The following is an 11,311-nucleotide window of genomic DNA, read 5'->3' as shown; positions in this document are numbered from 1 at the left end:
ACCAAAAAGTGATACCTGAGGCAATTGGGACTGGTTCCCTGCACGAAGGATGAAAGGCAACACTCTGCTCTCTTCGCTGCCCACCTATTTGGCCAAGCGTTCCAAAGTCCTCCCGGACTCCGGCCTAGCAGCTCCTGGGTGTAATGCAGACGGTCCCCACAGCTCAACCACTGCTGCGATGAGGAAACACTGTGTTTACGGTTCATACTGGGAACCCTTACCTGCCGTGTCTCTGTGGGAGCAGAAGGTCGACTTCAGAGGCAGCCAGACAAACGTACAGTTTGCCCTTTCAACGCTACCTGTGGTTTCGTGAGACACGCGGACACTGTTGCCTCTCCCCAGAAATCATATCCTCGAAGCCCTTCAGCCCATGCAGGAGCACCTGGGTGCCAACATTTTCTCCGGGAAGCGTCAGCGTGCAGGTTGCATCTCATTCTCGTGGTCAAAAACTACAGAGCACTGTGCTGGGTTCCATGCTGATATTGGTTACCTAAAGCCAGGAGCACTACTTTCCCAGTGGGAGAGCTGAAAGTGCGGCCCCAAAGTGTGCTGAGAAACAGTGCGGTTGCTCGTGCTCTCTTCACCGTTAGAACGGCTTTGCGAAGGGCAAGGCAGTGTGACTGGAGAAACCCTCTCTTTTCTCCTCCGTGCAGGAGGCTTTCCTGGCGCCCCATGTCCCTAAAGGGAACACTCTACGGTTCCACAAGGACCAAAGGAAGGGTCAAGGATGCCATCAATGAATGGACTCGTGCAGAGTTTGGCCAGGACACCTTAAGCATGTAGTGCATGACAGTTAGCATGCCTTTCTGGAGGCTGCTGCTGCCTCAGCATATGCCTGGGAAGAACACTGGGTGGCGGAAGAGTTCTTGGGGCCCTGCGCCTCTGTCCACTATAAAAGTGCCCCGGTTCATCTCTGGGAATGCAGAGTGAGCCGCAACAGCCTGTTCTCTTTGCCGGATAACTACATGGCCAAAACATTCAAAAGTGCCCCTGAGCAGAGCTGTAAAAGTTCGTACGTGGACCCTCAGGGCTCTCGGTGCGGAAGCTGAGGAGCAATAGGAAACACTGTGCGCAGTGTCCCTTCTGGATGTTCTTAACCTAGCAGCACTTTCTGGCTAGCCATGACTCGACTTTAGTGGCCGTCTTGCAAACGGACCGTTTGCCCCTGAACACGGCTAGGCTTCTGGCAGGTTCAGGGCACCGCACACTGATCACGAAGTACAAACAACCAAGGTCCGGGGATAGCCTCGACAATGCTTGCCGGCAGGCAGCCTTTGCCCAGAAGCCTCAGTCAAAGCAGTGACTTGACGCGAGTGTGCTGTTCAGGACTCCTAGGACTCCTGGGGGCTCACCACGTCGCATGGCAAAACACTGTGTCCCAGTGTGTCTTCCTGGGCGACCGTACCAAAAAGTGATACCTGAGGCAATTGGGACTGGTTCCCTGCACGAAGGATGAAAGGCAACACTCTGCTCTCTTCGCTGCCCACCTATTTCGCCAAGCGTTCCAAAGTCCTCCCGGACTCCGGCCTAGCAGCTCCTGGGTGTAATGCAGACGGTCCCCACAGCTGAACCACTGCTGCGATGAGGAAACACTGTGTTTACAGTTCATACTGGGAACCCTTACCTGCCGTGTCTCTGTGGGAGCAGAAGGTCGACTTCAGAGGCAGCCAGACAAACGTACAGTTTGCCCTTTCAACGCTACCTGTGGTTTTGTGAGACACGCGGACACTGTTGCCTCTCCCCAGAAATTATATCCTCGAAGCCCTTCAGCCCATGCAGGAGCACCTGGGTGCCAACATTTTCTCCGGGAAGCGTCAGCGTGCGGGTTGCATCTCATTCTCGTGGTCAAAAACTATAGAGCACTGTGCTGGGTTCCATGCTGATATTGGTTACCTAAAGCCAGGAGCATTACTTTCCCAGTGGGAGAGCTGAAAGTGCGGCCCCAAAGTGTGCTGAGAAACAGTGCGGTTGCTCGTGCTCTCTTCACCGTTAGAACGGCTTTGCGAAGGGCAAGGCAGTGTGACTGGAGAAACCCTCTCTTTTCTCCTCCGTGCAGGAGGCTTTCCTGGCGCCCCATGTCCCTAAAGGGAACACTCTACGGTTCCACAAGGACCAGAGGATGGGTCAGGGATGCCCTCCATGAATGCACTAGTGCAGAGTTTGGCCAGGACACCTTAAGCATGTAGTGCATGACAGTTAGCATGCCTTTCTGGAGGCTGCTGCTGCCTCAGCATATGCCTTGGAAGAACACTGGGTGGCGGAAGTGTTCTTGGGGCCCTGCGCCTCTGTCCACTATAAAAGTACCCCGGCTCATCTCTGTGAATGCAGAGTGAGCGGCAACAGCCTGTTCTCTTTGCCGGATAACTACATGGCCAAAACATTCAAAAGTAGCCCTGAGCAGAGCTGTAAAAGTTCGTACGTGGACCCTCAGGGCTCTCGGTGCGGAAGCTGAGGAGCAATAGGAAACACTGTGCGCAGTGTCCCTTCTGGATGTTCTTAACCTAGCAGCACTTTCTGGCTAGCCATGACTCGACTTTAGTGGCCGTCTTGCAAACGGACCGTTTGCCCCTGAACACGGCTAGGCTTCTGGTAGTTTCAGGGCCCCGCACACTGATCACGAAGTACAAACAACCAAGGTCCGGGGATAGCCTCGACAATGCTTGCCGGCAGGCAGCCTTTGCCCAGAAGCCTCAGTCAAAGCAGTGACTTGACGAGAGTGTGCTGTTCAGGACTCCTAGGACTCCTGGGGGCTCACCACGTCGCATGGCAAAACACTGTGTCCCAGTGTGTCTTCCTGGGCGACCGCACCAAAAAGTGATACCTGAGGCAATTGGGACTGGTTCCCTGCACGAAGGATGAAAGGCAACACTCTGCTCTCTTCGCTGCCCACCTATTTCGCCAAGCGTTCCAAAGTCCTCCCGGACTCCGGCCTAGCAGCTCCTGGGTGTAATGCAGACGGTCCCCACAGCTGAACCACTGCTGCGATGAGGAAACACTGTGTTTACAGTTCATACTGGGAACCCTTACCTGCCGTGTCTCTGTGGGAGCAGAAGGTCGACTTCAGAGGCAGCCAGAAAAACGTACAGTTTGCCCTTTCAACGCTACCTGTGGTTTTGTGAGACACGCGGACACTGTTGCCTCTCCCCAGAAATTATATCCTCGAAGCCCTTCAGCCCATGCAGGAGCACCTGGGTGCCAACATTTTCTCCGGGAAGCGTCAGCGTGCGGGTTGCATCTGATACTCGTGGTCAAAAACTACAGAGCACTGTGCTGGGTTCCATGCTGATATTGGTTACCTAAAGCCAGGAGCATTACTTTCCCAGTGGGAGAGCTGAAAGTGCGGCCCCAAAGTGTGCTGAGAAACAGTGCGGTTGCTCGTGCTCTCTTCACCGTTAGAACGGCTTTGCGAAGGGCAAGGCAGTGTGACTGGAGATACCCTCTCATTTCTCCTCCGTGCAGGAGGCTTTCCTGGCGCCCCATGTCCCTAAAGGAAACACTCTACGGTTCCACAAGGACCAGAGGATGGGTCAGGGATGCCCTCCATGAATGCACTAGTGCAGAGTTTGGCCAGGACACCTTAAGCATGTAGTGCATGACAGTTAGCATGCCTTTCTGGAGGCTGCTGCTGCCTCAGCATATGCCTTGGAAGAACACTGGGAGGCGGAAGTGTTCTTGGGGCCCTGCGCCTCTGTCCACTATAAAAGTACCCCGGCTCATCTCTGTGAATGCAGAGTGAGCGGCAACAGCCTGTTCTCTTTGCCGGATAACTACATGGCCAAAACATTCAAAAGTACCCCTGAGCAGAGCTGTAAAACTTCGTACGTGGACCCTCAGGGCTCTCGGTGTGGAAGCTGAGGAGCAATAGGAAACACTGTGCGCAGTGTCCCTTCTGGATGTTCTTAACCTAGCAGCACTTTCTGGCTAGCCATGACTCGACTTTAGTGGCCGTCTTGCAAACGGACCGTTTGCCCCTGAACACGGCTAGGCTTCTGGCAGGTTCAGGGCACCGCACACTGATCACGAAGTACAAACAACCAAGGTCCGGGGATAGCCTCCACAATGCTTGCCGGCAGGCAGCCTTTGCCCAGAAGCCTCAGTCAAAGCAGTGGCTTGACGCGAGTGTGCTGTTCAGGACTCCTAGGACTCCTGGGGGCTCACCACGTCGCATGGCAAAACACTGTGTCCCAGTGTGTCTTCCTGGGCGACCGCACCAAAAAGTGATACCTGAGGCAATTGGGACTGGTTCCCTGCACGAAGGATGAAAGGCAACACTCTGCTCTCTTCGCTGCCCACCTATTTGGCCAAGCGTTCCAAAGTCCTCCCGGACTCCGGCCTAGCAGCTCCTGGGTGTAATGCAGACGGTCCCCACAGCTGAACCACTGCTGCGATGAGGAAACACTGTGTTTACGGTTCATACTGGGAACACTTACCTGCCGTGTCTCTGTGGGAGCAGAAGGTCGACTTCAGAGGCAGCCAGAAAAACGTACAGTTTGCCCTTTCAACGCTACCTGTGGTTTCGTGAGACACGCGGACACTGTTGCCTCTCCCCAGAAATTATATCCTCGAAGCCCTTCAGCCCATGCAGGAGCACCTGGGTGCCAACATTTTCTCCGGGAAGCGTCAGCGTGCGAGTTGCATCTCATTCTCGTGGTCAAAAACTACAGAGCACTGTGCTGCGTTCCATGCTGATATTGGTTACCTAAAGCCAGGAGCATTACTTTCCCAGTGGGAGAGCTGAAAGTGCGGCCCCAAAGTGTGCTGAGAAACAGTGCGGTTGCTCGTGCTCTCTTCACCGTTAGAACGGCTTTGCGAAGGGCAAGGCAGTGTGACTGGAGAAACCCTCTCTTTTCTCCTCCGTGCAGGAGGCTTTCCTGGCGCCCCATGTCCCTAAAGGGAACACTCTACGGTTCCACAAGGACCAAAGGAAGTGTCAAGGATGCCATCCATGAATGGACTCGTGCAGAGTTTGGCCAGGACACCTTATTAAGCATGTAGTGCATGACAGTTAGCATGCCTTTCTGGAGGCTGCTGCTGCCTCAGCATATGCCTTGGAAGAACACTGGGTGGCGGAAGTGTTCTTGGGTCCCTGCGCCTCTGTCCACTATAAAAGTACCCCGGCTCACCTCTGTGAATGCAGAGTGAGCCGCAACAGCCTGTTCTCTTTGCCGGATAACTACATGGCCAAAACATTCAAAAGTACCCCTGAGCAGAGCTGTAAAACTTCGTACGTGGACCCTCAGGGCTCTCGGTGCGGAAGCTGAGGAGCAATAGGAAACACTGTGCGCAGTGTCCCTTCTGGATGTTCTTAACCTAGCAGCACTTTCTGGCTAGCCATGACTCGAAGTTAGAGGCAGTCTTGCAAACGGACCGTTTGCCCCTGAACACGGCTAGGCTTCTGGCAGGTTCAGGGCACCGCACACTGATCACGAAGTACAAACAACCAAGGTCCGGGGATAGCCTACACAATGCTTGCCGGCAGGCAGCCTTTGCCCAGAAGCCTCAGTCAAAGCAGTGACTTGACACGAGTGTGCTGTTCAGGACTCCTAGGACTCCTGGGGGCTCACCACGTCGCATGGCAAAACACTGTGTCCCAGTGTGTCTTCCTGGGCGACCGCACCAAAAAGTGATACCTGAGGCAATTGGGACTGGTTCCCTGCACGAAGGATGAAAGGCAACACTCTGCTCTCTTCGCTGCCCACCTATTTGGCCAAGCGTTCCAAAGTCCTCCCGGACTCCGGCCTAGCAGCTCCTGGGTGTAATGCAGACGGTCCCCACAGCTGAACCACTGCTGCGATGAGGAAACACTGTGTTTACGGTTCATACTGGGAACCCTTACCTGCCGTGTCTCTGTGGGAGCAGAAGGTCGACTTCAGAGGCAGCCAGACAAACGTACAGTTTGCCCTTTCAACGCTACCTGTGGTTTTGTGAGACACGCGGACACTGTTGCCTCTCCCCAGAAATCATATCCTCGAAGCCCTTCAGCCCATGCAGGAGCACCTGGGTGCCAACATTTTCTCCGGGAAGCGTCAGCGTGCAGGTTGCATCTCATTCTCGTGGTCAAAAACTACAGAGCACTGTGCTGGGTTCCATGCTGATATTGGTTACCTAAAGCCAGGAGCACTACTTTCCCAGTGGGAGAGCTGAAAGTGCGGCCCCAAAGTGTGCTGAGAAACAGTGCGGTTGCTCGTGCTCTCTTCACCGTTAGAACGGCTTTGCGAAGGGCAAGGCAGTGTGACTGGAGAAACCCTCTCTTTTCTCCTCCGTGCAGGAGGCTTTCCTGGCGCCCCATGTCCCTAAAGGGAACACTCTATGGTTCCACAAGGACCAAAGGAAGGGTCAAGGATGCCATCAATGAATGGACTCGTGCAGAGTTTGGCCAGGACACCTTAAGCATGTAGTGCATGACAGTTAGCATGCCTTTCTGGAGGCTGCTGCTGCCTCAGCATATGCCTGGGAAGAACACTGGGTGGCGGAAGAGTTCTTGGGGCCCTGCGCCTCTGTCCACTATAAAAGTGCCCCGGTTCATCTCTGGGAATGCAGAGTGAGCCGCAACAGCCTGTTCTCTTTGCCGGATAACTACATGGCCAAAACATTCAAAAGTGCCCCTGAGCAGAGCTGTAAAAGTTCGTACGTGGACCCTCAGGGCTCTCGGTGCGGAAGCTGAGGAGCAATAGGAAACACTGTGCGCAGTGTCCCTTCTGGATGTTCTTAACCTAGCAGCACTTTCTGGCTAGCCATGACTCGACTTTAGTGGCCGTCTTGCAAACGGACCGTTTGCCCCTGAACACGGCTAGGCTTCTGGCAGGTTCAGGGCACCGCACACTGATCACGAAGTACAAACAACCAAGGTCCGGGGATAGCCTCGACAATGCTTGCCGGCAGGCAGCCTTTGCCCAGAAGCCTCAGTCAAAGCAGTGACTTGACGCGAGTGTGCTGTTCAGGACTCCTAGGACTCCTGGGGGCTCACCACGTCGCATGGCAAAACACTGTGTCCCAGTGTGTCTTCCTGGGCGACCGCACCAAAAAGTGATACCTGAGGCAATTGGGACTGGTTCCCTGCACGAAGGATGAAAGGCAACACTCTGCTCTCTTCGCTGCCCACCTATTTGGCCAAGCGTTCCAAAGTCCTCCCGGACTCCGGCCTAGCAGCTCCTGGGTGTAATGCAGACGGTCCCCACAGCTGAACCACTGCTGCGATGAGGAAACACTGTGTTTACGGTTCATACTGGGAACCCTTACCTGCCGTGTCTCTGTGGGAGCAGAAGGTCGACTTCAGAGGCAGCCAGACAAACGTACAGTTTGCCCTTTCAACGCTACCTGTGGTTTCGTGAGACACGCGGACACTGTTGCCTCTCCCCAGAAATCATATCCTCGAAGCCCTTCAGCCCATGCAGGAGCACCTGGGTGCCAACATTTTCTCCGGGAAGCGTCAGCGTGCAGGTTGCATCTCATTCTCGTGGTCAAAAACTACAGAGCACTGTGCTGGGTTCCATGCTGATATTGGTTACCTAAAGCCAGGAGCACTACTTTCCCAGTGGGAGAGCTGAAAGTGCGGCCCCAAAGTGTGCTGAGAAACAGTGCGGTTGCTCGTGCTCTCTTCACCGTTAGAACGGCTTTGCGAAGGGCAAGGCAGTGTGACTGGAGAAACCCTCTCTTTTCTCCTCCGTGCAGGAGGCTTTCCTGGCGCCCCATGTCCCTAAAGGGAACACTCTATGGTTCCACAAGGACCAAAGGAAGGGTCAAGGATGCCATCAATGAATGGACTCGTGCAGAGTTTGGCCAGGACACCTTAAGCATGTAGTGCATGACAGTTAGCATGCCTTTCTGGAGGCTGCTGCTGCCTCAGCATATGCCTGGGAAGAACACTGGGTGGCGGAAGAGTTCTTGGGGCCCTGCGCCTCTGTCCACTATAAAAGTGCCCCGGTTCATCTCTGGGAATGCAGAGTGAGCCGCAACAGCCTGTTCTCTTTGCCGGATAACTACATGGCCAAAACATTCAAAAGTGCCCCTGAGCAGAGCTGTAAAAGTTCGTACGTGGACCCTCAGGGCTCTCGGTGCGGAAGCTGAGGAGCAATAGGAAACACTGTGCGCAGTGTCCCTTCTGGATGTTCTTAACCTAGCAGCACTTTCTGGCTAGCCATGACTCGACTTTAGTGGCCGTCTTGCAAACGGACCGTTTGCCCCTGAACACGGCTAGGCTTCTGGCAGGTTCAGGGCACCGCACACTGATCACGAAGTACAAACAACCAAGGTCCGGGGATAGCCTCGACAATGCTTGCCGGCAGGCAGCCTTTGCCCAGAAGCCTCAGTCAAAGCAGTGACTTGACGCGAGTGTGCTGTTCAGGACTCCTAGGACTCCTGGGGGCTCACCACGTCGCATGGCAAAACACTGTGTCCCAGTGTGTCTTCCTGGGCGACCGCACCAAAAAGTGATACCTGAGGCAATTGGGACTGGTTCCCTGCACGAAGGATGAAAGGCAACACTCTGCTCTCTTCGCTGCCCACCTATTTGGCCAAGCGTTCCAAAGTCCTCCCGGACTCCGGCCTAGCAGCTCCTGGGTGTAATGCAGACGGTCCCCACAGCTGAACCACTGCTGCGATGAGGAAACACTGTGTTTACAGTTCATACTGGGAACCCTTACCTGCCGTGTCTCTGTGGGAGCAGAAGGTCGACTTCAGAGGCAGCCAGACAAACGTACAGTTTGCCCTTTCAACGCTACCTGTGGTTTTGTGAGACACGCGGACACTGTTGCCTCTCCCCAGAAATTATATCCTCGAAGCTCTTCAGCCCATGCAGAAGCACCTGGGTGCCAACATTTTCTCCGGGAAGCGTCAGCGTGCGGGTTGCATCTCATTCTCGTGGTCAAAAACTACAGAGCACTGTGCTGGGTTCCATGCTGATATTGGTTACCTAAAGCCAGGAGCATTACTTTCCCAGTGGGAGAGCTGAAAGTGCGGCCCCAAAGTGTGCTGAGAAACAGTGCGGTTGCTCGTGCTCTCTTCACCGTTAGAACGGCTTTGCGAAGGGCAAGGCAGTGTGACTGGAGAAACCCTCTCTTTTCTCCTCCGTGCAGGAGGCTTTCCTGGCGCCCCATGTCCCTAAAGGGAACACTCTACGGTTCCACAAGGACCAGAGGATGGGTCAGGGATGCCCTCCATGAATGCACTAGTGCAGAGTTTGGCCAGGACACCTTAAGCATGTAGTGCATGACAGTTAGCATGCCTTTCTGGAGGCTGCTGCTGCCTCAGCATATGCCTTGGAAGAACACTGGGTGGCGGAAGTGTTCTTGGGGCCCTGCGCCTCTGTCCACTATAAAAGTACCCCGGCTCATCTCTGTGAATGCAGAGTGAGCGGCAACAGCCTGTTCTCTTTGCCGGATAACTACATGGCCAAAACATTCAAAAGTAGCCCTGAGCAGAGCTGTAAAAGTTCGTACGTGGACCCTCAGGGCTCTCGGTGCGGAAGCTGAGGAGCAATAGGAAACACTGTGCGCAGTGTCCCTTCTGGATGTTCTTAACCTAGCAGCACTTTCTGGCTAGCCATGACTCGACTTTAGTGGCCGTCTTGCAAACGGACCGTTTGCCCCTGAACACGGCTAGGCTTCTGGTAGTTTCAGGGCACCGCACACTGATCACGAAGTACAAACAACCAAGGTCCGGGGATAGCCTCGACAATGCTTGCCGGCAGGCAGCCTTTGCCCAGAAGCCTCAGTCAAAGCAGTGACTTGACGAGAGTGTGCTGTTCAGGACTCCTAGGACTCCTGGGGGCTCACCACGTCGCATGGCAAAACACTGTGTCCCAGTGTGTCTTCCTGGGCGACCGCACCAAAAAGTGATACCTGAGGCAATTGGGACTGGTTCCCTGCACGAAGGATGAAAGGCAACACTCTGCTCTCTTCGCTGCCCACCTATTTCGCCAAGCGTTCCAAAGTCCTCCCGGACTCCGGCCTAGCAGCTCCTGGGTGTAATGCAGACGGTCCCCACAGCTGAACCACTGCTGCGATGAGGAAACACTGTGTTTACAGTTCATACTGGGAACCCTTACCTGCCGTGTCTCTGTGGGAGCAGAAGGTCGACTTCAGAGGCAGCCAGAAAAACGTACAGTTTGCCCTTTCAACGCTACCTGTGGTTTTGTGAGACACGCGGACACTGTTGCCTCTCCCCAGAACTTATATCCTCGAAGCCCTTCAGCCCATGCAGGAGCACCTGGGTGCCAACATTTTCTCCGGGAAGCGTCAGCGTGCGGGTTGCATCTGATACTCGTGGTCAAAAACTACAGAGCACTGTGCTGGGTTCCATGCTGATATTGGTTACCTAAAGCCAGGAGCATTACTTTCCCAGTGGGAGAGCTGAAAGTGCGGCTCCAAAGTGTGCTGAGAAACAATGCGGTTGCTCGTGTTCGCTTCACCGTTAGAACGGCTTTGCGAAGGGCAAGGCAGTGTGACTGGAGAAACCCTCTCTTTTCTCCTCCGTGCAGGAGGCTTTCCTGGCGCCCCATGTCCCTAAAGGGAACACTCTACGGTTCCACAAGGACCAGAGGATGGGTCAGGGATGCCCTCCATGAATGCACTAGTGCAGTGTTTGGCCAGGACACCTTAAGCATGTAGTGCATGACAGTTAGCATGCCTCTCTGGAGGCTGCTGCTGCCTCAGCATATGCCTTGGAAGAACACTGGGTGGCGGAAGTGTTCTTGGGGCCCTGCGCCTCTGTCCACTATAAAAGTACCCCGGCTCACCTCTGTGAATGCAGAGTGAGCCGCAACAGCCTGTTCTCTTTGCCGGATAACTACATGGCCAAAACATTCAAAAGTAGCCCTGAGCAGAGCTGTAAAACTTCGTACGTGGACCCTCAGTGCTCTCGGTGCGGAAGCTGAGGAGCAATAGGAAACACTGTGCGCAGTGTCCCTTCTGGATGTTCTTAACCTAGCAGCACTTTCTGGCTAGCCATGACTCGACTTTAGTGGCCGTCTTGCAAACGGACCGTTTGCCCCTGAACACGGCTAGGCTTCTGGCAGGTTCAGGGCACCGCACACTGATCACGAAGTACAAACAACCAAGGTCCGGGGATAGCCTCGACAATGCTTGCCGGCAGGCAGCCTTTGCCCAGAAGCCTCAGTCAAAGCAGTGACTTGACGCGAGTGCGCTGTTCAGGACTCCTAGGACTCCTGGGGGCTCACCACGTCGCATGGCAAAACACTGTGTCCCAGTGTGTCTTCCTGGGCGACCGCACCAAAAAGTGATACCTGAGGCAATTGGGACTGGTTCCCTGCACGAAGGATGAAAGGCAACACTCTGCTCTCTTCGCTGCCCAC

Source organism: Mesoplodon densirostris, chromosome 5 (assembly GCF_025265405.1).
Source record: "Mesoplodon densirostris isolate mMesDen1 chromosome 5, mMesDen1 primary haplotype, whole genome shotgun sequence".
NCBI lineage: Eukaryota > Metazoa > Chordata > Mammalia > Artiodactyla > Ziphiidae > Mesoplodon > Mesoplodon densirostris.
This window is presented reverse-complemented; position numbering follows the sequence as displayed.